At 32.7% G+C, this 16834-nt stretch overlaps 1 protein-coding gene across 1 annotated transcript in view; it reads right to left on the reverse strand.

Moving 5' to 3' along the window:
• Positions 1–12931, reverse strand: part of LOC114342097 (protein singed) — a 156699-nt gene extending 143768 nt beyond the window's left edge. Inside the window, exon 1 of the mRNA XM_028292890.2 lies at positions 12633–12931. The gene's annotated coding sequence lies outside the window, so the exon portion shown is untranslated. The remainder of the gene's footprint in view (positions 1–12632) is intronic.
• Between the last annotated feature and the right edge of the window lie 3903 nt (positions 12932–16834).

Here is a 16834-nt window from a genome sequence, read left to right on the forward strand (position 1 = left end):
AATTAGAAAACTACAGACTTATAAGCCTTCCTAGTCAGCTATACAAACTCCTTACAAGAATAGTAACGAATCGTCTTGAGAAAAAACTTGATTTCTACCAGCCAATAGAGCAAGCGGGATTTTGTACCGGCTTTGGAACAAATAATCACCTACAGAGCATTAAAATGGTAATAGAAAAGACTATCGAATACAATCGACCACTCGTTCTTTTTTGTAGATTTTCATAAAGCCTTTGACACGATAGAATTTGACAAAATCCTAGAAGCACTACAAGCATGCCGCATTGACTACCGATACAAAAAGTTAATTTACAATACATACAAGTATGCAAATATGTCAGTGAAACTACATAAAAACACGGATCATATCCCAATCGGCAGAGGAATCCGACGGAAATTCGGGATGAACACAACCATAGCGAATTAAACGAAGATGCACTTAACCGTCAAATATTAAGTAACTCCTTAAAACGAAAGGCCGTAGAAGACATCGGTGAAAGACCTATGAAAATTTTGCAAAAGGAATTACGAAATGGAGATATTAGTACCTTGACTACCAAAGACGTGGCATTTGTTCGAAAAAATATGTATAACGCCCGACGATCTCTTCTGCCTAAATTACCAAAAAGTATGGAGGAAACTCATGATATATTAAAAACATTTCCAGTGAAAACCAACAAAAACGAGGATTTTCTAATGGTGAACGACATAGAAAACCAAATTATTATGTTTTCCTGTAGCAGCAATTTAGAATTTTTAGCAGATTTGGACACCATTTATATAGATGGAACTTTTGAATATTGCCCAAAGTTTTTTAAGCAAATGTTCTCCATCCATGGTCTAAAAGAAGATCATTATATACCTTTGGTTTTCTTCTTATTGCCAAATAAACAAAAACATACATATACACTATACCTAACAGAACAAGTTGAGAAATGCAATAAAAAACTCGCTTTAAGAACGGTATTTGCAGATTTTGAAGAAGCAATTCAGCAAAGTGTCACTGAAGTTTGGATTAATGTTTCATTGAAGGGCTGCCGATTTCATTTAGGACAATCCTGGTAAGTAGTCATATTTGAATCCTTTTTTGAATGATGATGATGTGTATGTGTGCTTTTTGTTTTTTGGTTTTTTTTGTACTGATTTCCCATATGCCACGCTGTTGTAATTTTCCTGGTCCTGATAAGTAGTCATATTTGAAATATTTGAATCTTTTTTTTTTGATGATGATGATGATGATGATGATGATGATGATGATGATGATGATGATGATGATGTGTATGTAAACTTTTTGTTTTTTGGTGTTTTTTACTGATTTCCCATATGCCACGTTGTTGTAATTTTCCTGGTCCTGATAAGTAGTCATATTTAACATACGAGTATTTGAATTGTATTTTTGATGATGATGATGTGTATATATGCTTTTTGTTTTCCGGTGTTTTTACTTATTTTCCATATGTCATACTGTTGTAATTCTAATCATGTTTTTTCTTTTTTCAGGTGCCGCAAAATTCAGGCACTAGGTTTAACATCCTTATACAAAGACAAAGAGAGTGATGTAGGAAAATATTTAACATACTGCTTTGGAATGCCATTTCTCAACCCAGAAGATGTAGGAGATTGTTTTGTTGAAGCTTTATCATCAATACAGCCACAAAATCATAGAATAGTAGAATTTACGGACTATCTGGTCGATAATTATGTCTCAGAATCGGCGAAGTTCCCGCCAGAAATATGGGCGGAGATGTCAAGAAGTTTACAACGGACGACGAACGCATGTGAGAGTTTTCATTCCAGGTTTAACTCGTCATTTTATTTTGCTCATCCTCATATTTTTCAATTTTTAACAGTTTTGATAGACTTTCAAAGTGAAACGTATGTTAAAATTAGAAGTGTACAAAAAAAAGTAAAAAAATTTATTCTGCACAAACCCTTACATCAAAAAAATTTGCAGATGAACAAATTTTAAAATTAAATAATAGATTAATATCAAAATTTGATTACCTCAAAAGTGTAGGTGAAAAATTTAGAATAGTTAAATAAATGAATTAGCATGTAATTCTAGCTTATATTGCTTTTTGTAAATAGTGTAGGTATACATTTTTGTAATAAAATTATATGCTCTAAAATAAATTATTGTTTTCTAATTCCTAGAAATCATTAGGTACACCGACTAAGCCCCAGGTAGACACGGGACTCAATTTACCCATATAAATTCTGGGACTCGACTAGGTTACTCCGGAAAATTCATTACAACTTTTTTAAAGTGTTTAAAAAAAGGTTTATTTTTGTTTTTAAAAAAAAACTTCTAACATTAAAAGTAAGTGAGATACGCTCAAAATATTGTTGGTCCATTTTATTTTTTGGTAAAAAAAATGACGAAAATCACCCCTTAATTAGCTTCTCAAATAAAATTAATCGTTACTGCTTTACAAGTTACTTTACTTATGTATTGTTTATATTATCTATAAGTTTCATTGGTTCAAAGTGCTCAGTTTTGAAAAAAATGGGTTTAAAATAAAACATTTTTTTTTAATTTTGAAAAAAATTGTAATTGTTTATGGAATTAACTTAAAAACAATTAGGAATACCAAAAATCTCAAAGAGTAATAAAATGTACGTCTTGCTTTTCTGAATATTTTTGATTTTTTGTTTTCTTGTTAGACAAAAATTGGTTATGCTATGGCTCTTCAAAATGTGTCTAAACTCGTGATTAGTTACTCGTTCAAGCCATTTTAACTACAGCTTTTTCAAAATGAAGCACTTTGAACCGATGAAACTTACAGATCATATAAATAATACATAGACAAAGTAACTTGTGAAGTGGTAATGTTAAAATGTATATGTGGTGCTAATTAGGGGGTGATTTTCGCGATTTTTTTACCAAAAAATAAAAGGGACCAACAATATTTTGAGCGTAATTTTCTTACTTCTAATATTACAAGTTTAAAAAAAACAAAACTAAACCTTTTTTAAACACTTTAAAAAAGTTAAATGAATTTTTCCCTAAAAGTGCTCCGTTTTTGGGTTATTTCACACTGAAATATTCGATTTGGAATTTGACGAAGAAGAACCCACTTTTCATTAGCTGCAACTCTGCTTCTACTGGGTCTACAGGCCTCACGTATACACCATTTTTTTCAATTTTTTATGGGCCATATTTTTGCTAAGGATATTTTTTCGCTAAAATACTTACTTTTTGAGTTATCTCCGAAAAACCGTCCAAAAACATGTTTTATTTTGTTAAACATGAACATATTCACTCGCAAATAACTCGAAAAGTATTGACTTAGTGAAAATCTCTATAGAAGAAAAGTTGTTTAGAATTAGTCATTTTATCCAATGTCGGTCTTATGTTGAATGCATTTTTTTCATCTTCGAGAGGGGGGTATTCCCCTCCATTTTTGTAAAATGGAGGGGATGTAAAATTGTAAACTTTTTGTTATATAATAATAGACAATTTCAACTACCTATTCCCAAATTTTCATCCTTCCTTTATTTTTTTTGGGGTCAGATTGTTCTTTGATCGGGCTAATACCGTTTCTTTGTCTGAATTCTTCATTTCTAATTTTATTCCGTAGGGTGACGCCCAGCATGGATCTTTCCATACGCCTTTGAGCAACCCTCATTTTTGACGCTGTTGCCTTGGTTAGAGTTAGTGTCTCTGCTCCATAATATTATGTCATTACCGGTAACACACATTGATTACAGTTGAGTCCGGGAATCTTTACCCGTGCGTCATCATTTAAAGTTAAAGCATACGAAATAAGTCGATGATAAGTCGGAAATTGAAATTTACTAAACGCACATCGACTTATTTCGTATGCTTTAAATGATGACGCACGGGTAAAGATTCCCGGACTCAATTGTAAACACTTGTATTTTTAAACTAATGGGTATAATACAACAATAGGAGATTTTAATGCTAAATTGGGCAAAAAAGAAGATTATGAACATTTAATTGGCAATTATGGATACGGGCAAAGAAACGATAGAGGAGAAATGCTTCTCAATTTCATGAATGAACATAACATGTACTCAATGAACTCCTTTTTCAATAAAAAAAACCAAGCAGAAAATGGACATGGATGAGCCCCGATAAAAAGACAAAGAATGAAATCGATTATATCTTAACGAAAAATAGAAACCTAGTAAAAGACGTATCGGTATTAAATCAGTTTGACCTAGGAAGCGACCATAGACTAATAAGAACAAAACTAGTAATAAACAAAAAACTAGAAAGAAAAAGAATACATGAAAAAAGATACAAATGGACATCTGAAGAAAAAAAAATAGTGAATTTAATAAAAAGATAATGCATGCATTAAATCAAGTTAACATACAGCAGATAAACTCCAATGATATTGATGATTTGAATAACCTTATAACCGAAACAGTGAACAAAAGCATTCTGCAACTGAAAAAACCAAAAACAACACACAATGAATTGGATAAAGAAATATTACAACAAATAGAAAAAAGGAAGATCTTAAATAAATCTAACAAAAAGGGAACCGCAGAATATAGAGAACTTAATAGGCAGATTAGAAAAGGAATCAGAAAACAAAAAAGAAAAGAAGAAAAATTAATAACAACAACTATTGAAAAAAATAAGAGTATGAAATGCCTCAGACCGACACTAGGACGACGTCAGATATCATTAATGGGAAAAGACGAAAATAAAATCACAACTAGAGAAAGCATACTGAAACGAATAGAAGAATTTTACACGGAACTCTACAGAACACATCAACAAGACGATGAAATGAGACCAGCACGGAAATTAATAAAAAATGTTGGATCGGAAATAATGCCAAAAGTAACAATTTCAGAGGTAACTACAGCATTGGGAAACATGAAGAGAAATAAAGCTGCAGGAGAAGATAGTATTACTACAGATATGATATTAGAAGGAGGTAAGGAACTCATTGCTATTGTAACTAAGCTTATAGACAGTTGTTTACACCAGGGCAAAGTCCCTAAGAGCTGGAACAACTCTAATAAAGTAATCTTATTACACAAGAAAGGTGATAATCGAAAGTTGGAAAACTACAGGCCCATCAGTCTATTGTCACACCTATTTAAAATACTCACCAAAGTCATAACTACCCGAATAACAAGAAAATTAGATGAATACCAACCATATGAACAGGCAGGTTTTAGAAAAGGCTATTCAACTTCCGATCACCTGTTAACCACAAAAATATTAATAGAAAAATGTAACGAATACAAGTTTCCAGTTTTTATAGCATTTGTAGACTACGAAAAAGCTTTCGACACTATAGAACACACGGCCGTAATAAACGCAATGCAAAATTGTAGAATAGACAGCAGATATATTAACTTAATAAAAGAAACTATGAACCAAGCTACAGCTACATACTACCTAAATGAAAATGAATACACGAACCCTGTACCATTAAACAGGGGAGTCAAACAGGGAGACACTCTATCACCCAAACTGTTCACCTTAGTTTTGGAGGACGTTTTTAAAAATCTAAATTGGAAATATAAGGGAATAAACATCAATGGCCGCTATCTCAGTAATCTACGATTTGCGGATGACATAATCCTGATAGCTACTGACCTACAAGAACTGCAAACCATGCTTTCAGAACTACACACAGAATCTTCTAAAATAGGACTGAAAATGAATTTAAACAAAACAAAAGTCATGCACTCCGAAGAAACGATGACAATAATAAACAACAAATTTATAGAAAAAGTTGAAGAATATAATTTATACTTAGGACAAAAAATAATACTAAATAGGGAAATTCAAACGGAAGAAATAAAAAGAAGAAGAAAGTTAGCATGGGCAGCATTCGGCAAACTGAACTATATACTCAGAAATCAGCAAATTCAACTACATCTTAGATCTAAAGTTTTTGATGCATGCATTATTCCGATATTAACATATGGGGCACAAACATGGACAATCACAAAAAAGAATATGAACATACTCAGAGTCACTCAACACGCGATGGAAAGAGCAATGCTTGGCATATCACTTAAGGACAGAAAAACAAACACATGGATATGACAGAAAACCAAAGTCACCGATGTGGTACAAAAACCACTAAAATTGAAACGGGAATACGCTGGACATGTAGCTAGGAGCGATCTTAACAAATGGCACAGAACAATTCTAACCTGGAGACCATACGAACACAAAAGACCCAGAGGCAGACCTCCTATGAGATGGACAGATAATCTGAAACGAACTGCCGGGAAAAATTGGCTACAAGTAGCGTACAACAAAAAACAATGGAAAGGAAGACTTGAAGAGGCTTATGTTCAGATGTGGACGTGAATGGCTAGACGAAGAAGAAGAAGAAGAAGGGTATAATACTGCTCCTAAACATGTCTCTCAGCGGCTGCTCAAGGAAGAGTTGTACAATGTATAAATGCATATTTTTGCAAAAATATCCTAAAAGGAAATTACAACAAACGCGGGTCCTTGAATAAAAAGGGTTAATATTTGTTAGACAAAAACAGAAGACTTATACGTAATGCTTGTCTGAAGATGGATTTATTTTATTGATAGAGATTGTAAAACAATTGCTAATAAAACTACTAGTTTTAAGTGTCTAGTATCAGTGTTAGAGATTAATGGGGATATAAGCTGGAGATAGATTAATGACAACTTGACAATATGACAATAGAAAAAAAAGTTTAGGAATAAAATTGTAATCCTTACAAACTTAAAAAAATGATTAGATAAAAATTGGCCGTAACGCTCATAAATAATTTTAAATTATTAATTATTGTTATTATTAATTTTCATTTTGATAGAAAATAAAATTATACCTAGTTTTATTTAGAAAGATTTTTCCATAATATTTGCTAAATTTGAACTAAACCGCCGCCACAAAAGAGCCTCAAAGTGCAAACTTTATCAAAGGTATTCCAGCCATCCCAATATAATTTTAATATAAATCTGGGTCTATCGAATGTACACTAGATTTTTTTCGATTCGAAATAGATTGAAAAAAAATATTGAGATTGCTGGCAAATGAACACGGATTGCCCGATCAAGTTTAGCGTCGTAACCACTAGATTATTTCGGCGATAATGTATAATTAAATGGATTATACTTTTGGAGCTCGATAACTTCTAAACGGTGTAACCGATTGTGAACACTAAACATGAGTTTAAAAGGTACTGACAAGTAGTTTCTGATGTACCCAAGGTCAAATATGATATCTGCTTGAAAAACCGTTTTTTCCCATAGGAAATGGGCATCATACTTATGAGGCCTATAATTTAAAAATTCGAATTTTCCCAGATATGAGATTTACACCGTTAGACGCATCTGGAGTCCACCTACAAACACTCAGTTATTGGCGCAATTCGTAGGTGGAAATTTTGAATAATTGTCAAAAAAGCAAAATTTTCAAAGTTAAATTTTTTAGTTTTTCAGCTATACTGAGCCGTGTGTATATCTGATCCTGACCACTTAGAAACCATTTGAAAGCTGAACTCAAGCGCAATTGATTTGGTGTATTTGCGGTTTTCCTATCTCTCTTTGAACCTAAGATATATTTACCCAAACAAATTTTGGGTTGTACCTACCCAAACCTATGGCTGGCTTATGGGTGGTCAAAAGTCACAAATTACACCAGTTCTAAACCGGCCCCGACCTCTCTTGAAACATAGAAAAAAATTCAGATCGGTCTAACTTTACCACAACATACAAACATTTTCCATTTTTTAAACATAAATTGAGTAAAATTTCTGAGCTCGGTAACTTTGGAATGGTATAACCGATTTTCAAAATTAGACATGCGTTGGAAATCTAGTAATCAGTACTATCAGAAGCCGCAAGAGTCGGACTTAAATTTTCGAAATTTTTGGTGACGAGCCCGAAAAACCTACCCCAAATGGAGAGGGGCGTAAAACCCACAACCTTCGACCAAAATATATGGTTGACATATGGATTGGCGAGTTTTTTCCTAATTTAAGATGGAATTTGGTCCATTTTTCAATTCAGTCAAATTTACAGAATCGAAAATGTCGCGTGTGTATAGTATTATATATAATATCGCATGTAGAGGGGTGCGCGCCACTGGCGAGAACTACCGTTCTCTGGGATTTTAATGAGATCTGCGGTCGGAACCGCTACCAAAAATCGATTTTGTTCTCTAGACCAATTAGATGTACCTTGGTTCATTAAGGCACAGGTGCACCGTGGTTTTCATTAATCTAATATTATTTGACATATGGCCAGTAAAGGAAATCAATCCCAATTAGGTGCTGGCACCAAAATTAGAGGGCGTTACAGAAATAGCTGTTGTTTCTCTTGTCTGTGGGTCAACTTGCAAATAGACAACGTTTGGCCTACAGTTTTTTCTACAATTTCATATGCACTACTCCAAGAAATTAACGCACCACCTTAAAAATAGGTCATTTTTGAAGTTATACTTCTTTACGGGCGTAATGACGGTGAAATTTTATATAGGAAAACCTAGCGACCGGGCGCATGCGCATTATAACTTTGTTCTGATTGGATGTTCAAATGACATGAAAAAATTATCCAATATGGCAGCTGTGGCACAGCTGTGGGACTGTGCATGGTTTGGTTATAATGTATGCTTGTTGCGTTTTAAAATTTGTAGGAAGAGAAACAACAAACAAAAAGTTAGTTAATGGTTATACTGCCTTTTTAAATAGTTTTCATATTATATTTTTGGACTTATTTACATAGAAGAGATGATTGTTGCATGCCAATGTGAAAGCTCATCAAACTGTGCCTAGTATGAGTGCCGCAGATCTCGCTTATTCAAAGCTAAAGAATCTTTCACTGGTAAGTGTTTTATAAATAGTTGATCAAATTTTGTTATGATATTTGAACATAGCCACTTTGCACGACGCAAGTGATTGCGAAATTTATTAGTCGTTATACGGGCTCCGATAATTACCTTGAACCTACCAAAATACATAAGTAGTATGTAATACTTTTATTTTACACCTTAATATTCACCTAATATATTGTCGTCTTACTCTATGTTTTGTTGTATTTTTTCAATTCTAAATCATTTCAATTCAAAATCAAAATAATTTGATTTACATAAGTTAAAAATGTCAAAAGGTTAATCTGTTTAGTTAGACGATCTTCGCACATAATGACAAGCTGCCTCTGTGGCGAAGTTTTAATGCGGGTGAATCCCAATACAACGCAAATACCAGCCGCGTGGTAAGTTGGTTCGAATCCCAATAGAAACTTTTATTTTTTTTATTTTTTTTTTATACATTTTATGATTGTAAGAATATTTATTATGTAATTTTATTTTCAGAAAATACGTATTTAGTTAAAAATTTTTCCGACAATTAATGTTCAGAAATCATTTGTGGCATTTTTAATGTGTTTTTTGGCACTGTTTTAATAAAAATTTTTGAGAAGTAGTAAGTATAAATTAATTTAATATTTAAATAAAATATAAATAAAAAGTATATTAATTTCGTTTATAATCATATAATCATATAATAGAAGTATAACTTCTTACGTGCGTACAAAGTACACACACATTCTTTTTTAATGTCTCGAATTTCCTAAACCTGTCGTCCGATTAAGTGATTTTTATAATCTGTTATAGCCTTATTCTTTAACAATATCGTTGTAACAATATTGTTGCTAAACAGGTAAATTGTCATTGTATAGCGGGCAGGCCCGCCGAGAGGGCGGTACAGCCGGTACATTTTACCGGGGCCCCTCGTCGACCAGATCAAAGACATAATTTTTCCATAAAATCAGAAATTCATGATCTCCCATTGTTGAAGAATCTAAATTACTTGCCAGCATTTATGAAATAAATCCAGAATTTACATCAAATAAAGAAAAACTTCGTAAGAAGCCTGCAAGATTTTTTGATAAATTACCTGGGCCTAGTAGTAACGTGACCGAATAATTTTGAGCCCGACGTACTATTTAGCTTTGGAATATTTGATATGCTTTTTCTCATGAGGATCTTTCAGTGCGTCACAGTTTTTCGATTTCTTTCTAACGCATTAAATTGCATGTGACAAAAAAACGCACGTCGGTGATTACATTTCGTCGGTGACATTTATAACATTTATTCTAGTTGTCAATAGATGGCGCTATAATCGAAAAAAAAAATATTTACCAATTATATAATGTATCTACGAATATAATCTTTTCAATTTATAAGACTATACAAATCAAAGAAAATACCATTTTATAAATGCAATAAACACAATTGATTTGATTTTATGCCAAATTGCAAATAAAATTTGACAACTGTCAGATTTAACTAAAATGGCAAGTCACTAAAATGTATATTATCACGGACTTACCTTTTTTCTATCATTTGTGACGCACTGAAAAATGCTCATGAAAAGAAGCATATTATCATTGATTGTATAAGAAATTTTACCAGAAAATTTAATGCAGCAATAAAATTTGTTCGCTATTTAAGATTTTTTGGACATTCCTAGATGAAGATGACGATGACGACAGTATTAAGAAAAAAATTGATATATTGAGCGAGTTTTATAAAGACTCCATTGAACAATTATTGATAGACGAATTTTTTCATTTGGGAGCGATACACAAGAATAATATTGGTGAATTTCAATTTTCTCCAATAGCTTTACTTAATAAAATTAAACATCTCAAATTGGATTCATTATTTCCTAAGCGTCGCCGTCGTTATTGCCTTAAAAAACTATTTTGCACATTACCCGTGACAGTCGCAGAAGCAAAAAGATCCTTTATGTGTCTTTCTCGCATAAAAAATGCTATGAGATCTACAATGAAACAGGATATGGCAACTTGTGCATTGAGAATGATTTGGTAAAATCGTGCGATTTTCCAAAAATTATAGACATATTTGCCAATAATTAGAAAACTCGAGAAAGCACCTGTATTATAAAAATATTTTCACTTTTATAAATATAATTAAAATTTAATAAAATTTATATTTGAAATGTTTCTTATTATTATTGGTAATTTTATTTCTGTAAAAATTAAACAACTTTTTCGCTCTTCACTTTTTGCCGGGGCCCGCTCTTCATTTCTTACCAGGGCCCGCTCATTCCTCTCGGCGGCCCTGATACAGGGTGTACCACCAATCACACTGAGTTTTTTCTCAAAGTTCGCCACACCCTGTGTAATATTATAGCATTTATAAAATACTGAAATTAAAACAAAACTATAGCTTGTATAGGAAAGTGTAGCTTGTCTTTCACAAACAATACAAAAAAATTTCGCTGCCCAACCCCCCATGCAGTCAATGTCAAATTGTGACGAGGACAACACAAATCGGAAATTTTAAGCGCTCGAGTGTATTTCGGTAAGATTATTTCATGAATAAATGTCACTGAATGTTTGTTATACAAAGACTTGAATTTTGTATGTATGACTTAAGTATTAAAAAATAATATGTCGAATAATATTTTTCTCATGAGCATCTTTCAGTGCGTCACAGTTTTTCGATTTCTTTCTAACGCATTAAATTGTATGTGACAGAAAAAAAGGCACGTCTATGTATCTACGAATATAATCTGTACAATTTTATAAGACTATACAAATCAAAGAAAATACCATTTTATAAATGCAATAAACACAATTGATTTGTTTTTATGCCAAATTGCAAATAAAATGTGACAAGTGTCAAATTTAACTAAAATGTCATGTTAGAATAAATGTATAAATGTGTATTATCGCTTACCTTTTTTTCTATCATTTGTGACGCACTGAAAAATGCTCATGAAAAGGACTTTACCACACGCACACGATAGTAAGAATAAATAAGAAAATAATGCTCCAATTGTTACTCAAACTTGTTTCCATTCGGCAATAGTTACTCGAGCCCTCGTGTCTATTGCCAGGCAACAAGTTTTAGAAAACTTGTCGCATTATTGTCAATTTATGCTCACTCTCTTGTAATATTAATGTTGACAATAATTGGCAAAAAGCTGTCATGGAAGAGGAAGAAAAATTCTGATAACTTGACATGATAACAGAAAATTTTTAGAAATATCCAAAGTGACCAAAGGTGTCTAGACAAAAATATAGTTTGTACTCTTTGAATATATTTTGATCTTTGTTAAAAATTTCTAAAAATCTTCACTCCATTGGCCGGTTCTTGTAGTGTAGAATCGATTATTCTTGTTTGTATTTGTTTAGGAAAGGGCGAAACACGACAGTTTTGGGCACAAAAACTCCTGGATCGCCTCTAGATGAAGCCACCCACATATACATTTAAAAAAAATTATCTCGACAAAATACAATAAAAAATAATAAATTAGCTGTTTCTAACGATTTATTGTTTGAAAAAACAACACAAAAAAATAGAAAAAGAAATATTTTATTTAATCAACTGACAAGAGCTTGATAATAATCGATGACAGATAGACAGTTCCAAAAGGATTGATTGTATATTTATTTTGACAATGCAAACAACTTTATCCCTATTATCCATTTTGAATATCTAAGAACTATTTTCTCAATCTAAATCTAAAGACATAAATGTGTCTAATATTAAAATAAATGTTTGTACTGAATTTTTTATTAATCTACCTGAGCACGTTTGAATTGAAAGTTCAATTTGTAAACAAAAACATACAATAAAAACCGAAAATAGAAACCAAAGAGCCCGCAATATAACTTACCTTCTACGAAAGAGGATGACCAAAAAGGACAAATCGGAGACTTCTTTCACTAAAAATTCCGTTTGATTCGAAATCTGCAAGAACCGGCCACTTTTTGCACACCCGGCTTTTGTGAAAACAAGACTGATCGTTCAATAGCGATTCTGTCGATTTTGTGTCTGTCGGCTTCCGGTTTGAACGCGCACTCAACTACTGCGATTCTACAGCTTCGACTGAATGGCAATGGCAATGGCTAATGTCTATGTCGAATGTCGATGGACCCGCAAGAAATCGCTCGCTGTGCTTTGCGCCCCCCTGTAAGCTCAGACAGGGTTTTATACGTCGGCGGTGTTGCCGCGCTTTTTAAAATTCCCTAAACGTCAGGATGTTTCGGGATTATTAAATATTTATTGAAAATTTACATAGAAACGGTTATTTATTAAGGCCATCGGTACATAATTCGCAAATATTTTACGGCTATCCCTACTTTTTCTGTCTTTACACGGCAAATTACGTGTAGTAAAATTCACACTGGTATGGATATGTAAACATTACTAGAATGTTATTCTACTTGAAAATGTCATCATTAACTTAAAGAGATGGCTTTTGAATGTTCTTGGATAACTGTTATTTGTATAATTGTAAATTATTAATTCAGTTAATAAATGTGATAATTTTTTCACTAACTATGTATTCGGTGATTGTAATAATTTATATGTACAACAAAAACTAATACTCGATCGAGAAAAGAGGAAAAGTGTTAATGTGATTTTTTAATCAATGTTTTTAATATTGTTACTATGGAACGCTTACAATTTCGAACATCTTTAACAACAAAATACTTGGATCACAGAATATATTATCCTGATGTATTCTCTGCTTGGATCTTCCACAAATAATACACAATAAATAACTGTTTATTAAGTTCACGTCTTAAATCAATTATTTGCCATGTCAAATATTTAAAATTGTCACTGTCTGACTGACAATATGCTGACAAAATAGGGCTTTTCATCGACTGTCATTTGTTTCGGGCTTCTGTCATGTGTCACATAATATTAATATATCTACGCCATACGTCTTTGGTTTGTATCATTGGTATATATCAATAACGTATGACGTAGATATATTAATATTATGTGACACATGACAGAAGCTCGAAACAAATGACTGTGAATGAAAAGCCCTATTCACAGTCTTTTGGCTTTTCATTCACAGTCATTTGTTTCGAGCCTCTGTCATATGTTGTATAATCCACATAATCCGTGTATATTAATATTATACACGAATTATACGACATTTGACAGAAGATCGAAACAAATGACAATCGATGAAAAGCCCTATTCGACTGAGTGCGTTGTAAGACAAAGATTAAAGATAGATTTGGAAAATATTACCACGGACAGTGTGTTAATTTTTTTCGAATCCTGAAAAAACCAATAAATATTTTTGAAAAATTTACCCATCCCCTTAGATAAGTAAATACACATAACTAAATTTAATATACAGTGATGATGAAGTTCCCCATAGAAAGTAAATACACATAACTAAATTTAATATACAGTGATGAATGCGCTAACAACCGGCAAAATAACGCAAAAGGTGGAAAACATAATACGTTGTGAAATATAAAAGAGATGAAACTAGTAGAGGTGTAAAATTATCGATAGGAACCTATAAAATTTACATTACATTACATAGGTATTTGCTCACCTTTAGACGTAGCGGAGGAATATGACAACTGTCACTCTAAAGGTGGGAAACTATGTAATGTAATGTAAATGTATAGGTACCTATCGATAATTTTACTAGCTCTGGCCCAAAAATGCTACGGCCAACAGAAAGATATATTTATATGCTTCATAGACTTCGAAAAAGCCTTTGATAGATAGAGTAAGACACGTCCTAATATTATAACGTTTGAAAGAAGTCGGTTTAGATGGGAACGACCTCAATCAACTAAAAAACATAACGCCAGAGTTAAGATCGAAGGTCCCACGTTCGAAAAAGTAGAAATTAGGAGAGGAGTTAGACAAGGATGTGTTTTGTTACCCATGCTATGTGTTTATTCCGAGTTTCTACACTCACCGGCACAAAATTCAGCCACCCAAACTTTTTGATTAACTTTGACAATTTTTAACTTTATTATTTGTACTCCGATTTTCAAGATTATTGCATCAGTTTGTAGGTACATGTTTTCATGTCGTTTTTTATTATTTTGGTAACAAAAAATTTTTGCTTAGATGGCTTTATACGGGGGTGAATGAAAGCGTTGTATTTTCTCCTAACATTAAAAAATTCTGTGGAAAAATTGGAGGTCGTTTTTTTTACATACTCCTTTTATATTATGGTGGAGGTATCCCTAAGATTTTGTTTTTTGAATTATCCGAATATCTCTGCTTTTTAAAAGCTGTAAATAAAAACACTGCTTTGAAGGTTTACTTGATATAAATATCAAACGCACTAAAATTAACAACACAAAACAAAATTAACAACAAAACAAAACAATTCAATAGCGGGTATGTTCACCTCTCGCAGCAACAACTGCTCGCAATCTGTTTGGCATCAAATAAAGATGTGCTATCCTTGCCTGGGGAATAGCCCGAGATTCCCCTACCAGGGCCATAACTGTATCAAATTTTCTGGAGGCCTAGGAGGGCGAATAGCTATTTTTTATTCGTCCCATAAATGCTCAATAGGATTGAAATCTGAGCTGCATGCAGACCATTCTAATCTTATCAATCCAACAATCCAACCTCTATTTAAGATATTTATCTTTATGAGCCAATTAGTATTTTTATTTATATAAAATTGTACAGATCTTACAAGAAAAGAGATATTTGGATAATTCAAAAAGCAAAATCTTAGGAATATCTCCAGGATAATACAAAAGGATTATGTAACAAAATCAGCCCTCCAATTTTCCACAGAGTTTTTTGAAGTTAGGAGAAAATACAACGCTTCCATTCACCCCCATATAATGCCATTTAAGCAAAACATTTTTTTTATCGAAATAGTTACAAACGACACCAAAGCATGTACCTATAACTGGTGTAAGAATCTTGAAAATCGAAGTACAAATAATAAAGTTATAAACTGTCAAACTTAATAAAAAATTTTGGGTGGCGGAATTTTGTGCCGGTGAGTGTATTTAAAAAGCCAGTGGAGGATTCCAAGGATGGAGTCAAGGTGAATGGAGTAAATATTAACAGGTTAGATACGCCGATGATAAGGTGTTGATTGAGGATTCCGACTTGGGTCTACAACGACTCGTGGACAGAATCAACTTGGTCTGTGTGCAATTTGGTATGAAAATAAACATTAAGTAAATCAAAGTGATATCAATCCGAAAAATCAAAATGTACTTCAAATAAAAATAAATTTTAGAACAGGTCAACAAGTTTAAGTGCCTGGAATGTTAAATCGATGGCAGCCTAAATCTTTAAGTACAGCCTCTAAAAGTGGTAGGTATCGTTACAGAAGAAGTACTAGGAAGAGAAAGCAGAAGAAAAAAATCCGATCGTCTTTGGATTACTGACGAGATAAAAGAGTAAAGTAATAAAAGGAAAAATTACTTATATGTGTATAAGAGGTGGCTAAGAATTAAGCTAGCCCAATATAGATAAGAATGCCAGGTAAAAAATAGGGAACTTAAAAAATCAATAAAAATAGAGAAGAACAAGTTCTGGGAAGAAAAATGTATTCGTATTGAAAACATGCAGGAACAGGTCTAATTGCTGACTGTAAAGTCTCTGGAAGGGATAGGAACAGAACAGAAGACATGATGGAAAACTGTAAGAAAAGGAGTATCATTAATATTGCCCATTTATGGAGATGTGTAATGTCTTCACAGTGCGATGATAGTGAATAGTCTTGCGAGAAGCTCTTTTTGCCTTAAATGTGTTAACACAACGATGCAGAGACATGAATGTAGATGTATATGCAGGTTTTATTGATTATCGAAAATCAAGAAAACACATGAACATGAAAACACTTTTTATTATACAATATCAGACCTTAGCCTGGAGCTCAAAATCCGAATGATCAGATATGTGTTTTCTGTCTTGCTATATGGCTGTGAAAGTTGGACAATGGACTCTGAAACAGAAAAAAAAAATAGATGCCATTGAGATGTATGTATACAGATGGATGGTGAGAATTTCATGGGTACCTACAAAAAGCTTCTAACAATGAGGTACTTTGGCGCATGAACAAACGAAAAT

Source organism: Diabrotica virgifera, chromosome 8 (assembly GCF_917563875.1).
Source record: "Diabrotica virgifera virgifera chromosome 8, PGI_DIABVI_V3a".
Classification (NCBI taxonomy): Eukaryota; Metazoa; Arthropoda; class Insecta; order Coleoptera; family Chrysomelidae; genus Diabrotica; species Diabrotica virgifera.